At 40.9% G+C, this 22042-nt stretch overlaps 1 long non-coding RNA gene across 2 annotated transcripts; it reads right to left on the bottom strand.

Moving 5' to 3' along the window:
- Nucleotides 1-1115: 1115 nt before the first annotated feature.
- Nucleotides 1116-21682, bottom strand: LOC106568637 (mammalian ependymin-related protein 1). 2 transcript variants are annotated; one of them, XR_006758705.2, is made up of 6 exons: nucleotides 18909-21682; nucleotides 18070-18278; nucleotides 15763-15937; nucleotides 15142-15203; nucleotides 14815-14960; nucleotides 5027-14443 (listed from the first exon to the last, which is right to left on the bottom strand). It is a non-coding gene; the product is annotated as a mammalian ependymin-related protein 1 (long non-coding RNA). The 2 variants fall into 2 exon arrangements; XR_006758704.2 differs by lacking the exons at nucleotides 5027-14443; nucleotides 14815-14960; nucleotides 15142-15203; nucleotides 15763-15937 and adding an exon at nucleotides 1116-5016 and having other exon boundaries at nucleotides 18909-19375.
- Nucleotides 21683-22042: the final 360 nt, after the last annotated feature.

Below are 22042 nucleotides of genomic sequence, written 5' to 3'. Positions count from 1 at the left end.
CTCAGTGATGGCACTGGGCCTGAAATAATTGGACGCTTTTTGGAGTGTTTCAGAGTTCCAATCAGTTCAATAAAATCCTGTTTCAGCCATTCTGAGCTAGCCACCCTAATGTCATTAGATGCCACATGGACAGCGACATCCCCCGTGTTCTGGCAAGAAACAGTAGGAAGCAGCCCAGTAATGTCCTGTACCCGAGCCCCAGGAGAGCACAAGGTTTTTGCCTGAAAACTGAGATGTTTGTCACCATAGAACTGCCGATGATAACGGTTGGTGAGATGGCAGAGGAGGTCCGGCAGTTTTTGTGCCTCTTGCTGGAAGGAAAAACCCATTGTAGCTGACGAAGGAGCCGGTGCGTCAGACACCCTCGATGTCCGGTGAGAGGAGGAGTGTAGCAGTTCCAAGTCCGGGGCAGAGTAGCCTAGCGGTTAAGAGCGTTGGGCCAGTAACCGAAAGGTTGCTGGTTCGAATCCCTGAGCTGACTAGGTGATACATCTGTCTATGTGCTTGAACAAGGCACTTAACCCTCCTGTAAGATGCTCTGGGGAAAAAAGCAGCTGCTAAATTATTTAAATGTCTCTCAGCTACATGGGTGGGGTCTTTTCAATATGGGGCCTGGGCACACAAATGCTCCTGGAGAGAAGCATGTATTGATGGCAGTTCTAAAGTCTCCATCAGAGGCCCAGGCTTATGGCAAAGCTCTCATTTTTGGACTGTACGATTGTGCCCCCCCACGGCACTGTTAGTAGGAAAGTTATTAATTTTAACCACATAAATATACTCACATTCATTAAAAATGTAGTATTTGAAACACAAACATTAATTTCCCAACTGCTTTTTCTATAATCCTACAGGCTCTTTATCATTCTCTGTACCTTATATTCCAAAGCATCCACATTATGCATGCCCACCATGGTATTTGGCAGATGCTATTTGAGAACTCATCTGGTTTACAAATCAAACTCTAGTTATCTTATTGCAGAGCACATTGTACAACTGTTTTTAGAAAAGATTGTATTACAAGGTATGCTTTATGTGTAGGCTATGCCATATGTATTGGCTAATATGCAGCTGTCGCTTTTAAACCCTCATTCTAGCATACATGACACACACACATCTTTCTATCTACATGCTTTTATTTGGGTTTCTATGCAAAGTATATGTTTCTTTAAGCCTGCAGCTAGTTACTTGAAATGAGACATACTGTATAATCATGCCAAAACATGATTCAACAATTTAATTAACTGACAGAGAGATGGCTAATGAAAAACAAGTTGACATTTACAGTAGGCTAGTCTGTGACATTGGCTAGCTTTCAATAAATTGGCTAAATTGTCTTCATATCATCAAGACAATTCTTATTGCATGCTACATATTTCAAGTGCACTCAAAAACAGATATTTATCTTTTTTCAGTCTGGGAGCTCGCTAGCTATGTATGTTCCTCTTCATCAGACAGCAGCTCACGTTTTCACAAGAGGCTGTTTACATCATAGACAGAAGCATAGCCTTCATCACGAGGGGTATGTACGGGAGTTCTGATTGGTTTTAAGTTTAGTAGTTAAGCACATTTTCTTAGCGGCTGAGTGTTGGCATATATGTTTTATGAGAAAATGTGTAAGAATTGAAGGGGCCAACAAATTTGTGTCACAAGAATGTTTTACTGTCATATACAAAAAAATATGTTCCTCCCTTAAGGCTTCGGCCAACCACCTATCTGTCCTCCACCTCAACACACTTATGGACCCTTCCCAAATTAATTCGAAGGCAGCAGCTATTCTTCCTGGGGTCCAGCACAATTAAGGCAGTTATACAGTTTTAAAAACATTACAATACATTTCACAACACATTATGTGTGTGCCCTCAGTCCACTACTTTACTACCATATATCTACGACATAAAATGCACACGTGTACATGTGTGTATAGTGTGCGTATGTTATCATGTGTGAGTGTATCTATATGTCTGTGCCTGTGTGTGTCTTCACATATAAGGTGTATTTTATCTGGTTTTTTAAAATCTAATTTTACTGCTTGCATGAGTAACTTCATGTGGAATAGAGTTCCATGTAGCCATGGCTCTATGTAGTACTGTGCACCTCCCATAATTTGTTCTGGATTTGGGGACTGTGAAGAGACCAAATAATTATTATTTTTACTGTGAAATAGCATTGTATCTGGTCAAACACCATTTTTTTCAAAAAGTTTACTTTGGGTTGGTAACAGGCTGATTGGTTGGCTGTTTGAACCAGTAAAGGGTGCTTTAGTATTCTTAGGTAGCGGAATGACTTTTGCTTCCATCTAGGCCTCAGGGCACACACTTTCCTTTAGGCTTAGATTGAAGAGATGGCAAATAGGAGTGGCAATATCGTCCGCTATCACCCTAAGTAATTTTCCGTCCAAGTTGTCAGACGCAGGTGGCTTGTCATTGTTGATAGACAACAATTTTTTCACCTCTTCCACATTCAAGTTACGGAATTCAAAATTACATTGCTTGTCTTTCATAATTTAGTCAGTTATGCATGGATGTGTAGGTTCAGAATTTGATGTTGGCCTGTCATGCCTAAGTTTGCTATCCTTGTCAATGAACAAATCATTGAAGTAGTTGCCAATATCAGTGGGTTTTGTGATGAATGAGCCGTCTGATTCAATGAATGATGGAGCCAAGGTTGCCTTTTTGCCCCAAATTTCATTTAAGGTGCTCCAAATCTTTTCATTATCATTCTTTATATTATTTATCTTTGTTTCAAAGTACAGTTTCTTCTTATTTTGTTCAGTTTAGTCACATGATTTCTTAATGTACAGTATGTTTGCGAATAGGCTGTGCAGCCGGACTTATTGGCCATTCTTTTTTCCTCATCCCTCTCAACCATAATATTTTTCAGTTCCTCATCAAGCCACAGAGAACAGTTTTTACAGTCATTTTCTTAATGGGTGCATGCTTATTAGTAACTGGAACAAGCAAATTAATAAATATGTCAAATTCAGCATCTGGTTGCTCCTCATTACACACCAGAGGAGCAAATATTCTTTACATTTTCAACATAAGAATCACTACAAAACATCTGTTTACATGTTATAGGCTGATATTATTATGGTATTATATGCTTACACGTTTCATTAGTAGTTATATGTCAGGATTACTTCTGTCTGCAATCCCATGTAACATAAAACAAGTTATCTACCCACTTGGCATAGTTCTGGCTACAGTACAGTATCCAGGTCATGATGAGTAATCCCTTCATTGTTGTTATGGAACCCAAGATGGCTACCAGTTAGTCCTTCTAGTTACTCACCTAAAATGGCCTACCGGTGACGTCATAACATCCGGTCGCTTCCTCATACGAATCGTAGCCTCTACCAAGATGTCCATTGTTAGCCAAATCGCATGCTAACTACTAACCCTAATGCAAACTCATCCCTACTGTACATAATGCTGTACCTATAGCCTACTAGCCTAGTGTGCTAGCCTACACTGTATATACTGTGTGCTACTACCCACAGCCTGTGGCCTGCTAACCTAGCATGCTAGCTTTTCTTGTATATCTTATATATGCTAGCCACTAATTGTATACTATGCTAGCCCACCTGTATATACTGTCATGTGTACTACATTTGTTGGCTGCTACAAGCTTCTCTTTGTAAGCCATACTGTTAGCCTAGCTGCTAATACAATACATGCTAGTAGCTCTGTCCATAGTGTACTATTGTGTCCTACTGTGTACCACATTAGCCTATGCTAATACCTGACCATTATAGTACACGTGTCATTCTCATTGCTATTACATAGTCATTAGGCTGTAATGCCATTATGTAATACATGCTCTTCTCTTGTAGACAACCACTACAACACTTAAACTACAAATAGTCTCCTCTTCCCGTTTGCCATGTGTGTGTGTTTGGTAATAAAGTGTGCCTTGTCTCCCTGTCTCCTGCTGGTCATTCTACATCCTCTAACCGGGATGCCGGGACAGTTGGACCTACACCTAAACTGGCACAAGTTGGTAGCACTCTTTTTCAATGGCTTTTATAAACCATGTTCAAGACATGTTATTAGTCAAGATACTTCGTCAATGGAAATGGAAATTGTGCTGATTTGGTGCCGATATGGTGGTCTTCCAGGACCATGTTGGACCTGCTCCTGTAACTGCTACATCTAAATTGGCTCTACCATCACCATGTAGCTTAATGCTGAGAGAACAGGGGTGTATTTCAATAGTCCAAAGGGGCTTCTTCTCCTCAGCTCTTCTCCTTCATTTCTTGCATTGGTCTAAAAAGACAAGATGGGTGTAAATTAAGGAAAAGAGTCAAGGAGACCACAAATCAAAATTGGATATGTAGCTAAATCTGGTGCAACATTTGTTGTGCATGGTCCCTGACAAATGAATTAATAAAATTAGGCAAGGAGAGGAAGCCATTTTAGACAATGGACATTCCCGTTAGATGATGTAGTCCTCCGGGGTGACGTTCCCCTGAGTACAGATCTAGGATCAGCTTCTCCTCCCCCATTTATGGCTCCCGAGTGGCACAGCAGTCTAAAGCACTGCATCTCACTGCTAGAGGCTTCACTACACACCCTGGTTCAATCCCGGGCTGTATCACAACCGGCCGTGATCGGGAGTGCCATAGGTCGGTGCACAAATGGCCCAGCGGCATCCGGGTTAGAGGTGGGTTTGGCCGGGGTAGGCCATCATTGTAAAATAAGAATTAGTTCTGAACTGACTTGCCTAGTTAAATAAAGGTTCAATAAAAAAATGTAAAGTGGGGGAAATGTGAAAACTGAGAGCATGGGGTCAAAGAGCATGGGGTCAAAGGGGAAAGGTGAAGGCCTCAGCAATCGGAGCCCATCCTCTCTGGGCGGGCCGACTGGCAGCTGCTGGGCGGTGTGAAGACTTCCGGGTCGCTGATGCCCAGCTGGAGGTCAAAGAAGCGGGTAGAGGTAGTGATGCTGCTGTTCCTGGCGTAGGTCTCCTGGACAGGGTAGCAGTCCTTCACTGTGTAGACACCCACCCACGCCTCATCTGGTGTAGCAGGAAGGGGTAGGATTAGGATTTACTTTATTGTCCCCGAGGGGAAATTTGTACATTAAAATGTGCTGTTGTGTCTACATAGAATACCATAGGTTCAAAACATGAGCTTCCCCTCCCCATACACACACACACACACACACACACACACACACACACACACACACACACACACGTGAATCAGTCCATGGCAAGGCTGTGACTCGGTGGTCAGTTCTACATGATTTAAGAAGTCAAACAGTCACAAAGTGGCCTAGTTGGTCTTGCAGTACTGGCGCAGCATTTGACACATATCTACAGTGTCTGCATATGTTTGAATCTGGCCAACTGCCCTTTGACAACCTCCATGACTTTATTTTCAATAAAATCTGAAAATCCCTTAAAATGTATACTTGAAAAAACACTATGCACATGGATATTTTCCACAATAATGCACAATTGTGAGTTAGACATCACAACATACAAATAGGAAACTTTGCAAGGGTCTGTATTCTCAGAGTGGTGAAAACGATCCCATTTCACCAAGAGCCAATTTGCAGCAAGACAACTAGGAAATCGCCACCAGGGGTCAAGTGGACAAAATCTGTGTTGACCATTGTGACTCACATGATGCCGTTGACCTTTTGAAATAAGTTGCTTGTCATCTTCTGACAAGCACTTTGCACTGAACACCCTTAATAAAGGGGATTTTCACCCTGGGGGAATCTGGGCTTGTTTTCATCATGCCATTGTGTGTGTAGATATGGTTGTCCTTGTTCAGTAGAGCTATTGGATGTCTTTCAGTGATGTTCCTATGTTCAGCGGACTCATTGCTAAATATACAAGCTGACAAAATAACTTTCATTTATCTACTGAAACCCATATTGTGTGTTGCTAGCTAACACTGTGTTACAGTGGGGGGGAAATTAAATCATTTTTATGTTTGCTGACTTAGGTAGGTACCCAGCTAATCTAAACTCAGCAATAAAAGAAAGGTCCTCTCACTGTCAACTGCGTTTATTTTTCAGCAAACTTAACATGTCTAAATATTTGTATGAACATAACAAGATTCAACAACTGAGACATAAACTGAACAAGTTCCACAGACATGTGACTAACAGAAATGGAACAATGTGTCCCTGAACAAAGGGGGGGATCAAAAGTAACAATCAGTATCTGGTGTGGCCACCAGCTGCATTAAGAGCTACAGTGCATCTCCTCCTCATGGACTGCACCAGATTTGACAGTTCTTGCTGTGAGATGTTACCCACTCTTCCACCAAGGCACCTGCAAGTTCCCGGACATTTCAGGGGGGAATGGCCCTAGCCCTCACCCTCCGATCCAACAGGTCCCAGACGTGCTCAATGGGATTGAGATCTGGGCTCTTCGCTGGCGATGGCAGAACACTGACATTCCTGTCTTGCAGGAATCACCCACAGAACGAGCAGTATGGCTGGTGGCATTGTCATGCTGGAGGGTCATATCAGGATGAGCCTGCAGGAAGGGTACCACATGAGGGAGGAGGATGTCTTCCCTGTAACACACAGCATTGAGATTGCCTGCAATGACAACAAGCTCAGTCCTATGATGCTGTGACACACCACCCCAGACCATGACGGACCCTCCACCTCCAAATCGATCCTGCTCCAGAGTACAGGCCTCGGTGTAACGCTCATTCCTTCGTCGATAAACACAAATCCGACCATCACCCCATGTAAGACAAAACCGCGACTCGTCAGTGAAGAGCACTTTTTGCCAGTCCTGTCTGGTCCAGCAACGGTGGGGTTGTGCCCATAGGCGACGTCGTTGCCGGTGATGTCTGGTGAGGACCTGCCTTACAACAGGCCTACAAGCCCTCAGTCCAGCCTCTCTCAGTCTATTGCGGACAGTTTGAGCACTGATGGACAGATTGTGCATTCCTGGTGTAACTCAGGCAGTTGCTAGCTGAAGTATATGTTCATTAAAAGTAGTTAAACCTACGCCCCGGTTTGTCATTATACAAGGAACAAACATAACATTGTGTCAGATTGGTAGTCGCTATGACGAGACAGAGAAAATAAAGAAGTAACTCGGCAAATTTCTGCAACGAAAATTGAACATTCTACCACAAGTCAAGTGTCATGAGTAGTCGAAGATGCTAGCTTGCAAGAGCGAGGGCAACGAGCCGCAGCAGCGAGAGTGACAGCAGCGAGAGCGAGGCTGCATTGGAATCTGTTGACAAGCAACATACTGAAATAAGAGAAATTGACACCCTTCCTGTTCTCCGTCATGGATAGACTTAGTTCTCCTACTCCTATGCAGTTAACAGGCAATCTAGCTGACAATTGGAAACGCTTCAAGCAGAGATTCAATATCTACCTAGCAGCCAGTGGAGCAGGGGGAGATGACAAATTGAAAGCTTCCATTTTTCTGCATGTTATTGGAGAGGATGCATTGGACATTTACAATAACTTTCAGCAAGATGATGCAAACTTGACATGGACTCTGCTAATGGCTAAATTTGAGGTTGGTACTTTTGGTTGATACTTTGTACCAAGCCAGAACGTCACGCTTGAGAGATGCAAGTTTCTCTCATGATCAGAATCTGGGAGTCAGTTTTTACCAGTATTTGGTTGAGCTGAACACACTGAGCAAAACGTGTGAATTTGAAAATCTGAAAGACTCACTAGTGAAAGACAGGATAGTCTGTGGCATACTTGATAATGGACTCAAGGAGAGATTGCTGCATGAGCAAGATTTAACTTTGGATAAAGCAGTGAATATGTGTCGAGCAGCTGAAACCACCAGAGCACAAGCTAAAGAGCTGTGCAGGGATGAGACGTCAGTGCATGCAATAAAGAGAGGAGCACCACACACGCACACACACACACACACACACACACAACGCCTTACAAAACAAAAACAAGCAAAAGAGAGAAATCAAAACACTACATGTGGAAAATGTGGATTTATCCCACAAGCCAAAAAATTGCCCTCCATATGGAAAATCATGTAACAACTGTGGGAAAAATAATAATTTCTCAAAATGCTACAAAGCTGAGGTTACAAAGTAAAAGGTTCACACAGTCAAGGAGGAGATTGAAGAATTATTTGTTGATTCTGTGGAAATATGCAATGCAGTAAAAGCTGAATGGATTGTGCCATTGACTGTGAATGAAACTATAATACCATTCAAGCTTGATATTGGAGCACAGGTAAACCTGTTGTCGCTGGATGACTACAAAACACTGAAGGTGAAGAGCAAAATACACCCGGTGAAATTGAACGTTACTGGTTATACTGGGGAGAACGTACCAGTCAAATGAAGCTGCATAGTAACTTTACAGCACAAAGGAAAACAGTTCAGAGCACAGCTGCTGATCGTACAAAAAAGTGTACAGCCTATTCTAGGAATAAATTTCATGTGAAAAGCTCAATTTGTTGAAAAGAGTGTATGTAGTGACATCACAGACTGAAAATGACCAAGAATCATTACTGGTTGAGTATGAGGATGTGTTTGAGGGTCTTGGATGTTTACCAGGAGAACACAAAATATGTACTGATGACAAAATTACTCCAGTTGTGTATGCATGCAGAAAAGTTCCATACGCACTGAGGATAAAGCTCAAGGAGGAACTCGGACGCATGGAAAAGATGGACGTCATCACAAAAATGGATGAACCTACAGACTGGGTAAGCTCACTGGTTATTGTGGTGAAAAAGAAGGGCGATCTCAGGATGTCTGGACCCGAGAGATCTCAACAAAGCAATCAAGAGAGAGCATTTCAAGTTGCCAACCAGAGAAGAGATAATGTTGCAGTTTGCTGGAGCAAAGTGGTTCAGTAAGCTTGATGCCTCATCAGGATTCTGGCAAATGAAGCTAGACGATGCAAGCTCAAGGCTAAGCACATTCAACACACCTGAGGGCAGGTACAGATTTCTTTGTCTACCATATGGGATTCTCTCAGTGCCAAAGGTCTACCACAAGACAATCCACATGATCTTCGAGCACATTTCTGGAGTGGAGACCATGATGGATGACATCATCGTCTGTGGGTCCACAAAAGAAGAACACGACACGAGAGTGAGACAAGTGCTGGACCTGACACGGAAAGTCAACCTAAAACTAAACAAGGACAAATGCGAGTTTGGTGTGAAAACACTTACCTTCGTGGGAAACATACTTTCAGAGGATGGAGTAAAACCAGACCCGAGGAACACATCAGCCATCAACAACATGGAGCGCCCGAAAGACAAGGACGACATGAGACGCTTCATGGGCATGATCACCTACCTTGCAAAGTTCATACCTCAACTGTCAGCACAGTCCGCTCCACTCAGATGTCTTCTGGAACAGAAAAATTTATGGGAATGGTCCCATGAACAGGAAAACTGCTTCAAAAACCTAAAAAAGACAATCATAGAAGAGACAGTGCTCAGGTTCTATGATCCAGAGAAAACCCCAAGGATTTCTGCAGATGTGTCACAGTTTGGCCTGGGAGCAGTTCTTCTGCAACAGCATGACAACACATGGCAACCCGTCGCTTATGCGTCCAGAGCCTTGACTAGCGCAGAGACAAGGTATGCACAAATAGAGAAAGAACTACTGGTAAGCACATACGCTTGCTAAAGCTTTCACCAATACGTCTACGGACGAGACTTCAAAGTAGAAACCGACCACAGACCATTGGTGTCAATCATGTCTAAGCCACTGAATGATTGTCCAATGAGAATCCAGAGAATGTTGATCCGACTGCAAAAGTATGATGTGAAGATGATCTATACCCCGGGAAAGTTCATGTTCGCCACCGACACTCTTTCTCGAGCAGTCGACAAGAAAGAGCTTCGACAAAGAAAAACACTGAGATTCAGGCCTATGTTGACATGATCGTAGCATCACTTCCTGTGTCTTCTGAGAGAATGGAGCAGATCAAAAGAGAGACTGCAGCTGACCAAACAATGACAGAGTTGAAAGAAACACTGATAGGTTGGCCCGCACAGAAAAACAACTGTCCAAGGAGAATACATGATTACTGGATGTGCAGAGCAGAGCTCACCGTTGTGGATGACATAGTGTTCAAAGGCAACAAGCTTGTCATTCCCATGACACTACGCAAAGAAATGCTACAGAAAATACACGACGGCCACTTGGGTGAGGAAAAATGCAAACGACGAGCACGAGAAGTAATGTACTGGCCAAGATTGAACCAGGAAATCAGCCAGACCACTGCTTAATGTGAACTGTGTTTGACCTACAGGCCAAAGCAGCAAGCAGAGCCGCTAATGCCTCATCCAGTACCCAACAGACCCTACTACAAAGTTGGAGTTGACCTTTTTGACTGCAATGGCAAAAGTCACATTGTTGTTACCGACTACTACTCAAACTACCCTGAAGTAGCAACACTGCCAACTACCTCCAGCAAAGCTATAATCACCTACCTGAAATCAGTCTTTGCAAGACATTGGGTTGCGTCTGAACTGTACTCGGACAATGGCCCGCAGTTCTCAAGTTCCGAATTCCGATCATTTGCTAACAACTGGGGATTTCGACACAACACCTCCAGCCGCAACTACCCAAGGTCTAACGGCTTAGCAGAGAGTTCAGTCAAAATTGTCAAAGGTCTGATGAAAAAGGCACACAATGGAAAGAAGGATTTCCTTAAAAATCTGATGATCTACCACAGCGCACTGCTGCAGAACGGACTTTCACCTGCACAAATGTTGATGGGACGTCGCATCAGAACCAACCTACCCATCCATGAGGACTTGCTAACACCCACAAATGTTGATAGGACGTCGCATCAGTACCAACCTACCCATCCATGAGGACTTGCTAACACCCAGAGGTGCTCACAAAGTCAAACTCGCGAAGGAAAAACAGAAAGACAAACAAAAACAGCGACACGACGAAAGTGCAAGACACTTACCTGAACTGAAACCTGGAGATCATGTACGACTCCGAGACATCACTACAGGAACCTGGATGCAGCAAGGGTGTGTGCAGAGAGAAGTTGCACCGCGATCCTATGAGATCCAAACGGAGCATGGATCACAACTGAGACGAAACAGAGTGGATCTAAGGCTTCAGCCATTCACTCAAGGGACTCAGGAGGATACTGCTGAAGCGTCAAATGCATTTAGCAATGGACAATTCAGTCAGAACACCCTGACTGACAACACTGTCCAACTGTTTCAGGAAGCACTTCAGCAGAATGACCAAAAAGGACCGTCAGAGCCCCTGAAAGGCTTAATGAGAATTGCTAAAAAAAAATTAAAAGGGGCACCTGGACTGAATGTTTTGTTTATGTGAAAAGAAATAGAGCCACAATAGAGTATTGTTGGACAGACTATATTTAGTTGAAAAAAATAATACATCAGAATATGTTTATTGCCCCTTAAGTGATGAGAGCAATGTAAAAATAAAAATGTTTTTATAATATTTGGGGGAAAGAAATTGTGTGTTATGCACACTACTGAGCCTCATTTTTACTTGTTTTAAGGACATTACATCAAAGGTGGATCAGCCTGTAGTGTGGTTTTCCACTTTAATTTTGAGTGTGACTCCAAATCCAGACCTCCATGGGTTGATAAATTGGATTTCTATTGATTATTTGTGTGTGATTTTGTTGTCAGCACATTCAACTATGTAAAGAAAAAAGTATTTAATAAGATTATTTAATTCATTCAGATCTAGGATGTGTTATTTTAGTGTTCCCTTTATTATTTTGAGCAGTGTAGTTTTCTTTTAAAGGAAGGAAGATGTGTTGTTATGTGTTAATAACATTTAGGCTACATTACCCAGCAGGCCATGGGGGGGCAGGTGGTTTAAGAATGCCTTGCATGGCTAAACTAGGAGTTTTCTAGCTCAAGTATATGTTCATTAAAAGTAGTTAAACCTATGCCCCGGTTTGTCATTATACAAGGAACAAACATAACAGTGACCTTAATTGCCTGTTAGTGTCTTAACGACCGTTCCACAGGTGCATGTTAATTAATTGTTTATGGTTCACTGAACAAGCATGGGAAACAGTGTTTAAACCCTTTACAATGAAGATCTGTGAAGTTATTTGGATTTTTACGAATTATCTATGAAAGACAGGGTCTTGAAAAAGGGACGTTTCTTTTTTTGCTGGGTTTAGATGACAAAATTTGCTAAACAACTACAGGTAGCCATATCTATGACTATAAATAGAAGAGGCATTAAAGTCGGAGCTCTATTGTATCTCCATTGTAAAAGCTCTTCTCTTTTTAGTCGTAGATATGGCTACTAAACAGCAAGCTATAACATTACAACCAGCCACCTAAAGCTAGGTTTACCAGCAAACGTTAGTACATGACTGGAGTTTGCTAGCTAGTTAGCCTGGCACCTGCTAACTTGTTACTATGCACCAGGCCTCCCATTTGTAACTTTTTAGCAAACGTGTAACATCAGCAACTTTAAATAGTTTTACTAGCTAGCTATGTAACATAATTGATGAGGGTTGACATTGGTTATGATTATCACCGTGGATGCATTTCAAAATCACAAATTTATAGGCATGATGCAAGATAGGATTCCAAACAGATGTAAATAACAATTATTAGCTATCCAGCAACTAAGCTAGTTAGGTTTACTAGCTAGCTAACAGTGAGGAGAAACAATAATACATAATAATAATAAATATAATTTAACAGTTGTAAATCTCAAAAACTGATTTTCCTAAGCATGCCTGTTAGACATGACTGTAGCTTGATACTGTCAGCCTACCTACTTCGGTACAGTTGTTTGATCTGGTCACTGTGCAAAGGTTGAGGGTCACGCCATATTTATTTCTATTAGGCTAGATATTGTTCTAAATGTAATCTCTGTGCCTATGCACATGTATGCATGTTCAACTAGTCTACCCAAATGTTGTTATGCTGGCACAGTTCAACTGTCGTTCAAATTGTGCAATGTCTAATTTATAATATATTTTTTGTCTTACAGACCATACCGTGTGGTGCCTGGGATTCTTCTTGGAGTGGATTTTTGGAGAGAAACATAATTAATTTGCCTGCGTGTGTCATTGTAGCAGAACTGTATCCTGTAAAATATATCCCTCTTGATGGATTGGACATTATGTCAGATTTCAAGCAGAAGATGACTCAAGAGGAGCTGAATGGCAGTTTGATCATGACAACACTCCACCTACAAGTGTTCCCTGAACTTACTGTATGTTTCTTTGGAATGGCAATTCCATCATGACCACCTCTCCCATCATCTGCTGATCACCAGTTCTCTTAGCTACAGATTGTTCCACCAGATAATGTGATTTAACCAAAACATTTTGGTATCCCTTAGTGCGAGTTACAGAATAGGTACTGTTTGGTGTAGCACAGAATTTTCTACCAACCTTGCGGTCTTCGTTCTCAATTCGTGGAAACACAAGTCTCATAAAATATCCATGTCCATTCGCAGGGGGTCAGTTTGAATTCAGAAAATGCTCAGTTATTAAAGTAAATACTGATTTTGCTCCATCAAGTAATCCAACCATGTGTACGTCGCCATCTTGTCTATTTAAATTATTCTCTTATTGATCGAGACTGGTGTATGTCATCATGACATGCAGTACTTTAGGGTGGACACGCACCTGTCTCGATCAATTGTTATCTGCTATTATTTTATTACTATTTTATTTAGCAAATGTTTCTGGATTGTGGGTTATGGGCTTATAAGCATTTCACGATAAGGCCTACACTTGTTGTATTCGGCGCATGTGACAAATACAATTTGAAAAGTATTGATTTTAATAACGAAGCATTTTCTAACAGAACAGACATTTTGAGGCTTCTGTTCCCACAAATCGAGGACGAAAACAGCATTGCCAAGCTAAGGTTGGTCGAACATTTCCCAAGCTACACCAAACAGTACCCATCCTGTAAATCCCAGTAATGCACACCAAAAATCTTTGGTTAAATAACATCTGTTGTAACAATCTGTAGCTACAGTTCTCTGCACTTTACTACACCTGAGACACACTGAACTGTACTACACTGTATTTTGGGGGGTATGTTACCAAAAACATTCTTGTTGAATACCGAGTCCTCTTTTTTAGATGCCATTAAATATTGTACATTCCCCTGTATATTAGATTGACAAATAAACATTATTTGGATATATCTGAATGTCTAACATCTGTTTAATGCTATATAGCCCTGTACTGCTTATTTAAATATATTCTGTGAATCCATAAAGGCAGACAAATTTCAAGGATTGATAGAAAATATCTATTTTTATTTTATGGTCCTTTATCCAACTTCGGTACACTGGCAATAGTGTTTGGCATGGTGGGCTGTGGAAGTAGAGCGCTTGTTGCGAATGGTCTTGCCCCGTCTGTAGTGTACAGCCAGCTGGATAAGACTGCCCGAAGTGTGTAGGGCTTGTAGACCTTAACCACCAACTTTTTGGGCTTCTTGCAGAAGGTTTGCTGGTATTGCACATCTCCTGGAAAGAAATGGTTGTGGTGTTACCATTTTACACTTTTTGTGGAAGGGACGTAGAGCAATGCCTTTGTCGGTAAAGGTCTCAACCGATTGAAACGTTTAGAGAGACTAGTGTAGGGATAATGAGGGACATTGGGAGCTGCTTTTCAGAGGAACGATCAGTCAACAAAGTGAATGGGCTGGGGGCCTGAAGAAGGTGTGAAAAGTCTTAGGAGGGAAGTTCTTACACAGTATGTATTGATGAGAATGGGAGATTGAGGATCATTCTTGTAAATAATAGCAGGGGATTTTTGTAGACGTGTCTTTGTATTGTCTTTTGATTATCTGCAGAGAGAAGAATGTGGTGGTTATGTCATTATCTTAATTTTATACCTTTAAGTGTCCCTTGCTCATTTTTGTCCCACAATCTTGTTGTGCTTCACAACCGCAAGGTGTGTCCCCTCCCTCATGCTCGTGTACCCAAAATTCTGCCACTTTGGGGTATTTTTCAGCAGGGCCCGTGGAAGGATTCCAGATAACTTGAGTTGTACAAAAAGAAAAGAGGTAGACTAAATTTATTACATGGTCTGGAAGGTACTCTGTGGTCCTCAGGCTACATCTAACCACCTGTAACCCCATACAAACAATACCCAATTAATGTTTATGCCATGCTTACTGTAAATTAAGCTATCTGCTTGTAAATATTTTTTGACAACTTACCTTCACCTTGTGCAGAGCTAGGGTTTGGAAACACAGGATGGTGGAATCATATTATGTACCACCTACAACAAAACACAAAACAATACACAATTTAACCACCCCACTAATTTCATTGATCTCTATTAGACTGGCTAGCTTAGCACACCTAACATGGACAATATTGTGAGCTTGCTGTTAGCTAGTTAGCGTGACTAAATTGGCAGCAAGATTGCTCACAAGCTGAAAACCAACTAACCAACCATACACAATTTATACACATTCATCATTATTACCAACACACATACAGTGAGTTAGCTATATTGACAATTCTATTTTTAGTAATGGAGTTTTTTCCAGATGGGTGAAATTGTTGACTATCAGATTGAGTTACTCTTATTTGCTAACGTTAGCTAGTTTACGTTAGCTAACGTTAGTCAAAGATAGAATGAACAAACAAACATGTTTACTCTCCTGAAGGTAGCTACCAGTCTAGTAGTGACTACCATGGCATAGGCGAAATTGAATGACAGTGTGTATCCAAAAGATAGCTAGCTATATGATTTAGCTGATGGCTTTCAGTGTTCAATACAGGACTGTAACGTTAGCTAGCTAATTTACCTAGTCCAGTTAACGTTACGTTACCTCTAATCGAGAATCTTCTGTTTTATTGTGAAGGGAGAATACGATGGTTTCTTCTCAGCTGTCGTCTAAAATGGATTCCCCATCCGTTCAGCCTGAAAATCCCTCTGATAATCTTTGGTCACCGTAAGCATCATTCTTGATAGCCGCAAACCACTGGCAGCATCGGGATAAATCTCTGGCAGGTAGAATGGTGAAAGATATCAAATTTCCGCACTTGTTTGTAATTAGCACAGGCAGCCAGAACAGCATACGGCATGATGACAAACTTATTTTTTTTATTACCTAGAGAAGTTCTGAGATTATTGTGTGTTGGTCGATCAAAGTAAATAACGGCATGAAGCAAGTTTGTGGGCATGCCCCATCTACTTAACGGGGTGGTATCTGCATTCGCTATGAATGCTGGACTTTGCGGTTCACTATGAGCAGACGAATACACAGGAAGTCAAAACTTTCCGATTCTAGCAGTGAAATTAAAATGTACTTCTTCTAGCTTGTGGTTTGGAAAATGTAGATGTTTTTGACAAAAAAGTAATGTTGTTAATATAGTAATGACTATGTCGTGGCAGAGCCAAGGGGAAATTCCTCTTTAACGGACTACCCCAGAGGAAGTTGCCGCCACTATTGCATTGCAATTTCCTGTCCTAGAGAGGAAATACATGTTTAGGTTCAACCGAAGAATGATGAAGGCTACTTATACATATTCACAAATTGGGTATGAGAATTTTCACATCGAGTTGATAAACATTAACAAATAGGGAACTGAAAGCTGTCAGTGAAGCTAGCTTGAATGCTAACCTTATCTAGCTATCTATCTTGCTAACATTATCTAGCTAGCTAATGTTATCGGTTGTTGCTTTTTTTTTTACTACACCGAATTCAAAATATTAGCTAACTGGCTCTATGGCTGGTTCTGGAGCTGGATATGTCATAAGCATTGATTTAGGGAATACTTTGCCACACTGGCCTATTGTTATATCCAAAGTTTTTGCATCTTCTATAAATTGCAATGGAGCACATAGTGAAACAAAACTTTAATGATCAAAACCATTCATCTTGGGGCTATGGGGGAGCATATCACACATTTATAAAGTTGTTTATTTTTTTATTTTATTTTAAACAGACTAGCTAAGAAATAAGTGAACAGTTATAAATTATCCAATGGATTATGATAATGTTCTGGTTAAAAAAAATGGTGCAAAAACATACGTTTGCACCCCCTATTTTAAATTTGCTCCATTGCTCAGGTGGCCAAGTGAAACACAAGGCTGTTTGGTTCATCTGAGTCGATAAGAAGAATAACTTTACAGGTGTTTCTGATTAATAATAATCGGGGCGGCAGGTAGCCTAGTGGTTAGAGCGTTGGTCCAGTAACCGAAAGGTTTCTAGATCGAATCCCCGAGCTGACAAGGTAAAAAAAAATGGCCTTCTGCCCCTGAACACGGCAGTTAAACCACTGTTCCTAGGCCATCATTGTAAATAAGAATTTGTTCTTAACTGACTTGCCTAGTTAAATAAAGGTAAAATAAAAAATGCCATGCTGGTGGGTGGTAACATTCAAATAAAACCCAGCCCTGAAACGAAATGTAGGCGGAAAATGATTTGTATATCATAGGAAAAGACACCACATTCACACAGATTTGCAGTTTGGATTTGTCACTCAAGCCCAAATATATCATACTTTGACTTAAATTGTTGTCGTTGACTTAAATCGTTGTGCAACATTATGGGTAAGCTCTGGCCATTGTCTTTCATCTCGAAAAAGTTGATTTCTACTGGTGTGGGCATTTAACATTGCTCTGTATATGAACATTAGAAAATAAAAGTAAACAAGGAGGCATTTCCTGTTTCTTCTAACTAAGATGGCGTTTGCCAGCCCACTGGTGAGCTTGATGCTTCCAAACATTTATAAACCAACTTTTTGGTCTTCAATGGACCTTCATCAGGGACCTTCACTTCCTTCTAAGTATACAGTTTTTCTACAAGCACCTGGTAACACAATGGAGTGAGTGTAGGAACACCTCCCTAATCTTGAGTTGCACCCCCTTTTGCCCTCAGAACAGCCTCAATTCGACGGGACATGGACTCTACAAGGCGTCGAATGCGTTCTACAGGGATACTGGCCCATGTTGACTCCAATGCTTCCCACAGTTGTGTCAAGTTGGCTGGATGTCCTTTGGGTGGTGGACCATTTTTGATTCACACGGGAAACTGTTGAGTGTGAAAAATACAGCAACATTGCAGTTCTTGACGCACAAACCGGTGCGCCTGTAACCTACTACCATACCCTGTTTAAAGGCACGTACTTACTTTTGCGGGATGGTTTCCTATCTGACCACTCCTGCACCTCGATCATGTCTCCAGGTCCACCGATAAAGTACTGGTCCTCATAGGTGGAGTTCATAGGGATGTCAAAGGGGTCCCAGGCCTGGGTCAAGGGGATCTTAGAACACTGCTTCGTCTTCTGCTCGATCTGGAACAGCAGGCCACTGTTGTACAGGTAGATAAACTCAAAGTATCTGGAGAGTGAGTGCAAAACAAAGGAAATATTAAAATGTCAAGTTTGTAATAATAGGAGAAAATGCATGTGATTTGAATCAATCATACTGTAGCTAGGTAAATAGTAGCTATTCAACATAAGAACCGCAGGGTTGGTCCTTTAACATTAGGCCTATTATATTGCCTTTTGCATTACGGCATTATCATTGATAATAATCAAGTAAATAGATTATTGTTCAAGGTCTATCTATGCTGTGAGAAAAACACTTTTCCTCTTTTGGCTCTGGCTGTTGTCATTTGTTTTACTTTGGCCTATTAGGGGTACGGAGAGCTTATCCAAAAACAGGGCACTGGATCAGCTACTTTCACGAAGGTCAGCAACAATGCTGACTCATAGGTCTGAACATAAATCAGTTCTAGTTCATAAAGAACACATATGCTTATTATTTAAAATATGAATATAAAAACATTTATAGTCTTATTATCTTGGTAAAGGTTCAATATCACACAAAATGTATTTTGTGTGATATAGCGGCCATCATCGGTATATCATCAGTATCCACAATACCTAAGCTTTGTTTACTTGACCTCAGCAGTTGGACAAACGCTATTCATGAATAAAAACGAATGTTTCAAAGTAGCCTGCTTACTTCTGGCATGGTGTATGTTTTTTATTCTGTTGAAGAAGCCTTATTCGGTGGTTCTGTGCATCATACGACACCGAGGCCCGTGTATTTCGCCCAGTGTCGTAGTTGTATTCGACGGATCTGCCCTCCCATTGCAAGGGCGCAAGACAGGGCTGAGCCGGTCGTGCGAAAGCTGTCTCCGGGTAGCTCAAAGCAGGTGCCACCGCTCCCAAGCAAAATGCAAACACGAGATGTACAAAATTAGTCATCCTGGAGATATGGAATTCATTCAAGTGAAGGTAAAAAATCATGAACTGTTGATTCCATTTGATATGTGGCAGCAGGTTGATAACACCAGAGTCTTTGATACCCTTACACTCAAATAAAAAGCCCTTTTGTTTTTTCATAGCAGCTCACGCAGTCGCAAATCCGTCCTATGATAATAAACATGTTTGTATAAAAATGATACGTTTAAGGTAATATTATGTTATATTAATTATTGTAAACATATATAGCATGATATGCAGTCGTACCTTAGAATTTAACAAGCACAGGAACATTTTGAAATGTACATGTTTAAAATGGATATTTGCCACTTATATTTATTTCTTTACAATGTATTTATATAAATGATATAAACATAAATAATAGCCAACAAATAATAGCCCATACATAGTATGGAACGCCGTTTGGGTCTTTAAGATACACTTCAAATAAAACTATTTGACACGTCAAATAAGCTTGTTGACCAATCAGGACCTGAATATGACTCCACGTCAAACAATAATTTAACACGTTCATCAATTTTGTACGTAGTTAGTACACATTGATTACACTCTCACTCGTATTTCATGTCACAACGATTCACCGATACCGATGCTATGCTGCTGGTAAAGTTGTCTCGCGCACCTGCCCTTCACCAAGCTCTGGACAGTGCTGATCGTAGAAAATCTAGCTAGCTGATGGACGCAAACAATGTTCTTCCCCAAAAACACAGCAAAACGACAATCTGTTTCAATAGCTATAGTTAGCTAGCTAAGGGGGACAGATCAAGTAGCTGCTAGGTGTCATCATCTAAAATTACCCTGATTTATAAGATAGTTCTTATTTGATTAATGGTGGTCGGACCCATCTATGTGACGCTAGCCATAATAAGGATTAGCCACAATAGTGGACTTTGCGGTTAGCCTTCAAAATAAAATGTAATTGACAGTAATACAAATTAATACAAATAGTAGAATTATGCCATAATTGAATAGATCGTGCTAAATGAGGTTGGAATGTTGTTATATAAAAACAAAATACAATAATTTCTTAATTTGACAAAAATCTGTTGAAATCACACTGGATGTATTATACTTTAGAATTGCATTGGGGGCATACTTATTTCACGGTACAACCTTACCTATGGATTGTGGATCAATGACATGAGGTATCAGTCTACTCCGTGACACCCAGAGAACATTAGCGTCGTAGCTCTTATTGCGGGACTCTGAAACAACTGTGAATTGAGCGACATTTATTGTACCAGTCAACCTACTATCTGTATTGAACACTGTTCCAGAGGAAAAATAATACAACGTGGATGTTTTGGAGCCTGATAACTCTTGAGGACTTTAGGGAAAAAGTACTTGGGTACTGAGTAGACTGATACCCCATTTCATTGATCCCCAATCGTTAGGTAAGGCTGTACAGTGCAATATGAATGTCAAAACGCACCATAGTCTGACTGGGGAGGTGATTTCCCACAGTCAAAGTCCTGCAATATGAGCTACGACGCTAATATTTCCGTAAACTCTTCACAGTTGTCTTCTCTGGGTGTCACCGAGTAGACTGACACCCCATTTCATAGCTCCACATTCCAACACTCCAACCATGTTTAACATTATCAAGTCTAAATATTAGTCTAAATATGGCATGATTTCACCAGTTAGCCACAAATTCCACTATTGTGGCTAACCCTTATTGTGGCTAGCTTCACAACACATATCCCGGTACGGTCAAGCCATACATAGTATAATAGTTAGATAAAGCTAGCTGGATGCTTCTAACGTTAGTTTTGGGCAACAGGGTTAAGTAGCAGGCTAGCTAGTTATTTCAATAGCAGAACAACAAGTGGGTACCTAGCTAATACTTACTCACATGGTTCCTAAATCATTGCTAAGAATATTGAAAATGACTGCAGTTTCTACTGTTCATTGTTTTCAGGCTGGTTGCATTGGTGCTAGCTAGGTACCAAGCTAAAGCTAGCTAGTTACCCCTTAAGTTGCTGATAACATCTGTATCAAAGATATTTGCAAACATTTTTGATCCTGATCTAATATCAAATGCTTACACAGACTTTTTCACATTCGGTCGAACAAATAATGCCTTATTACCAACGCGGTATTGTACAGCTTTGACAGTAATCTTAATGGTTGCGCTTATAGAATTGTGTTATTTGACGTGTATCTTTTACGCGCAAAGACCCAAACGGCGTTCCGTACAATAGTGCGTAGGCTAAATTACATTATGTTTTTATTTATATCTTACTGTTATCTAGATCTGTTCATGTGCATGTTTTTTTTTATCATACTTGTCACGAGAGGGCGGGCTTGTAAAAGTTTTGGTTCCATCTAGTTTCGCCAGAGATAAAACAATAGCACAATTTCTAAACCATACTGTACTGTCTTTGACAATAGAGCTCGCCAGCTTGTAGCCCTAAAACCCGGACATTAGTTAGCCTACCTCTGGTTTGTTCAGCCATTGCTATAGGGAAAGAATAGGTTATTGGCACATATAGCGAAAATAAGGTCTGAGATTAACACAGGTTTAGGAGATATTATCCGTTTTGTTCTATGAGATAATATCAGTCAGTTAACATTACCTTTATGATTGATGAAGTCTTTGTGTGCTTTATTTAATTACATAAAATGCTTAATAATTCACAAAAAGTGACGTTAATCTTAATTAGCTATCTAATTGAACAAAACGTATAAAATCTCCTAAACTTGTGTTTACCACATACCTTATTTTGGGCATTTATCCAAAAACCCTACAAAAACTATATTTCCCAGTAGGCTTAGTTCAACGAACCATTGCGGAGTTGGTGCCTACAAAAAGACGCCATTACCTATTGCCAGAGAGGAAGAGAGGCCCAACTCGGCGGAAAATCTGTC

The sequence above is a fragment of the Salmo salar genome, chromosome 14, assembly GCF_965601325.2.
Source record: "Salmo salar chromosome 14, fSalSal1, whole genome shotgun sequence".
NCBI lineage: Eukaryota > Metazoa > Chordata > Actinopteri > Salmoniformes > Salmonidae > Salmo > Salmo salar.
Note: the sequence above shows the minus strand (reverse complement) of the source record. Positions and strands in the feature narration are given on the sequence as shown.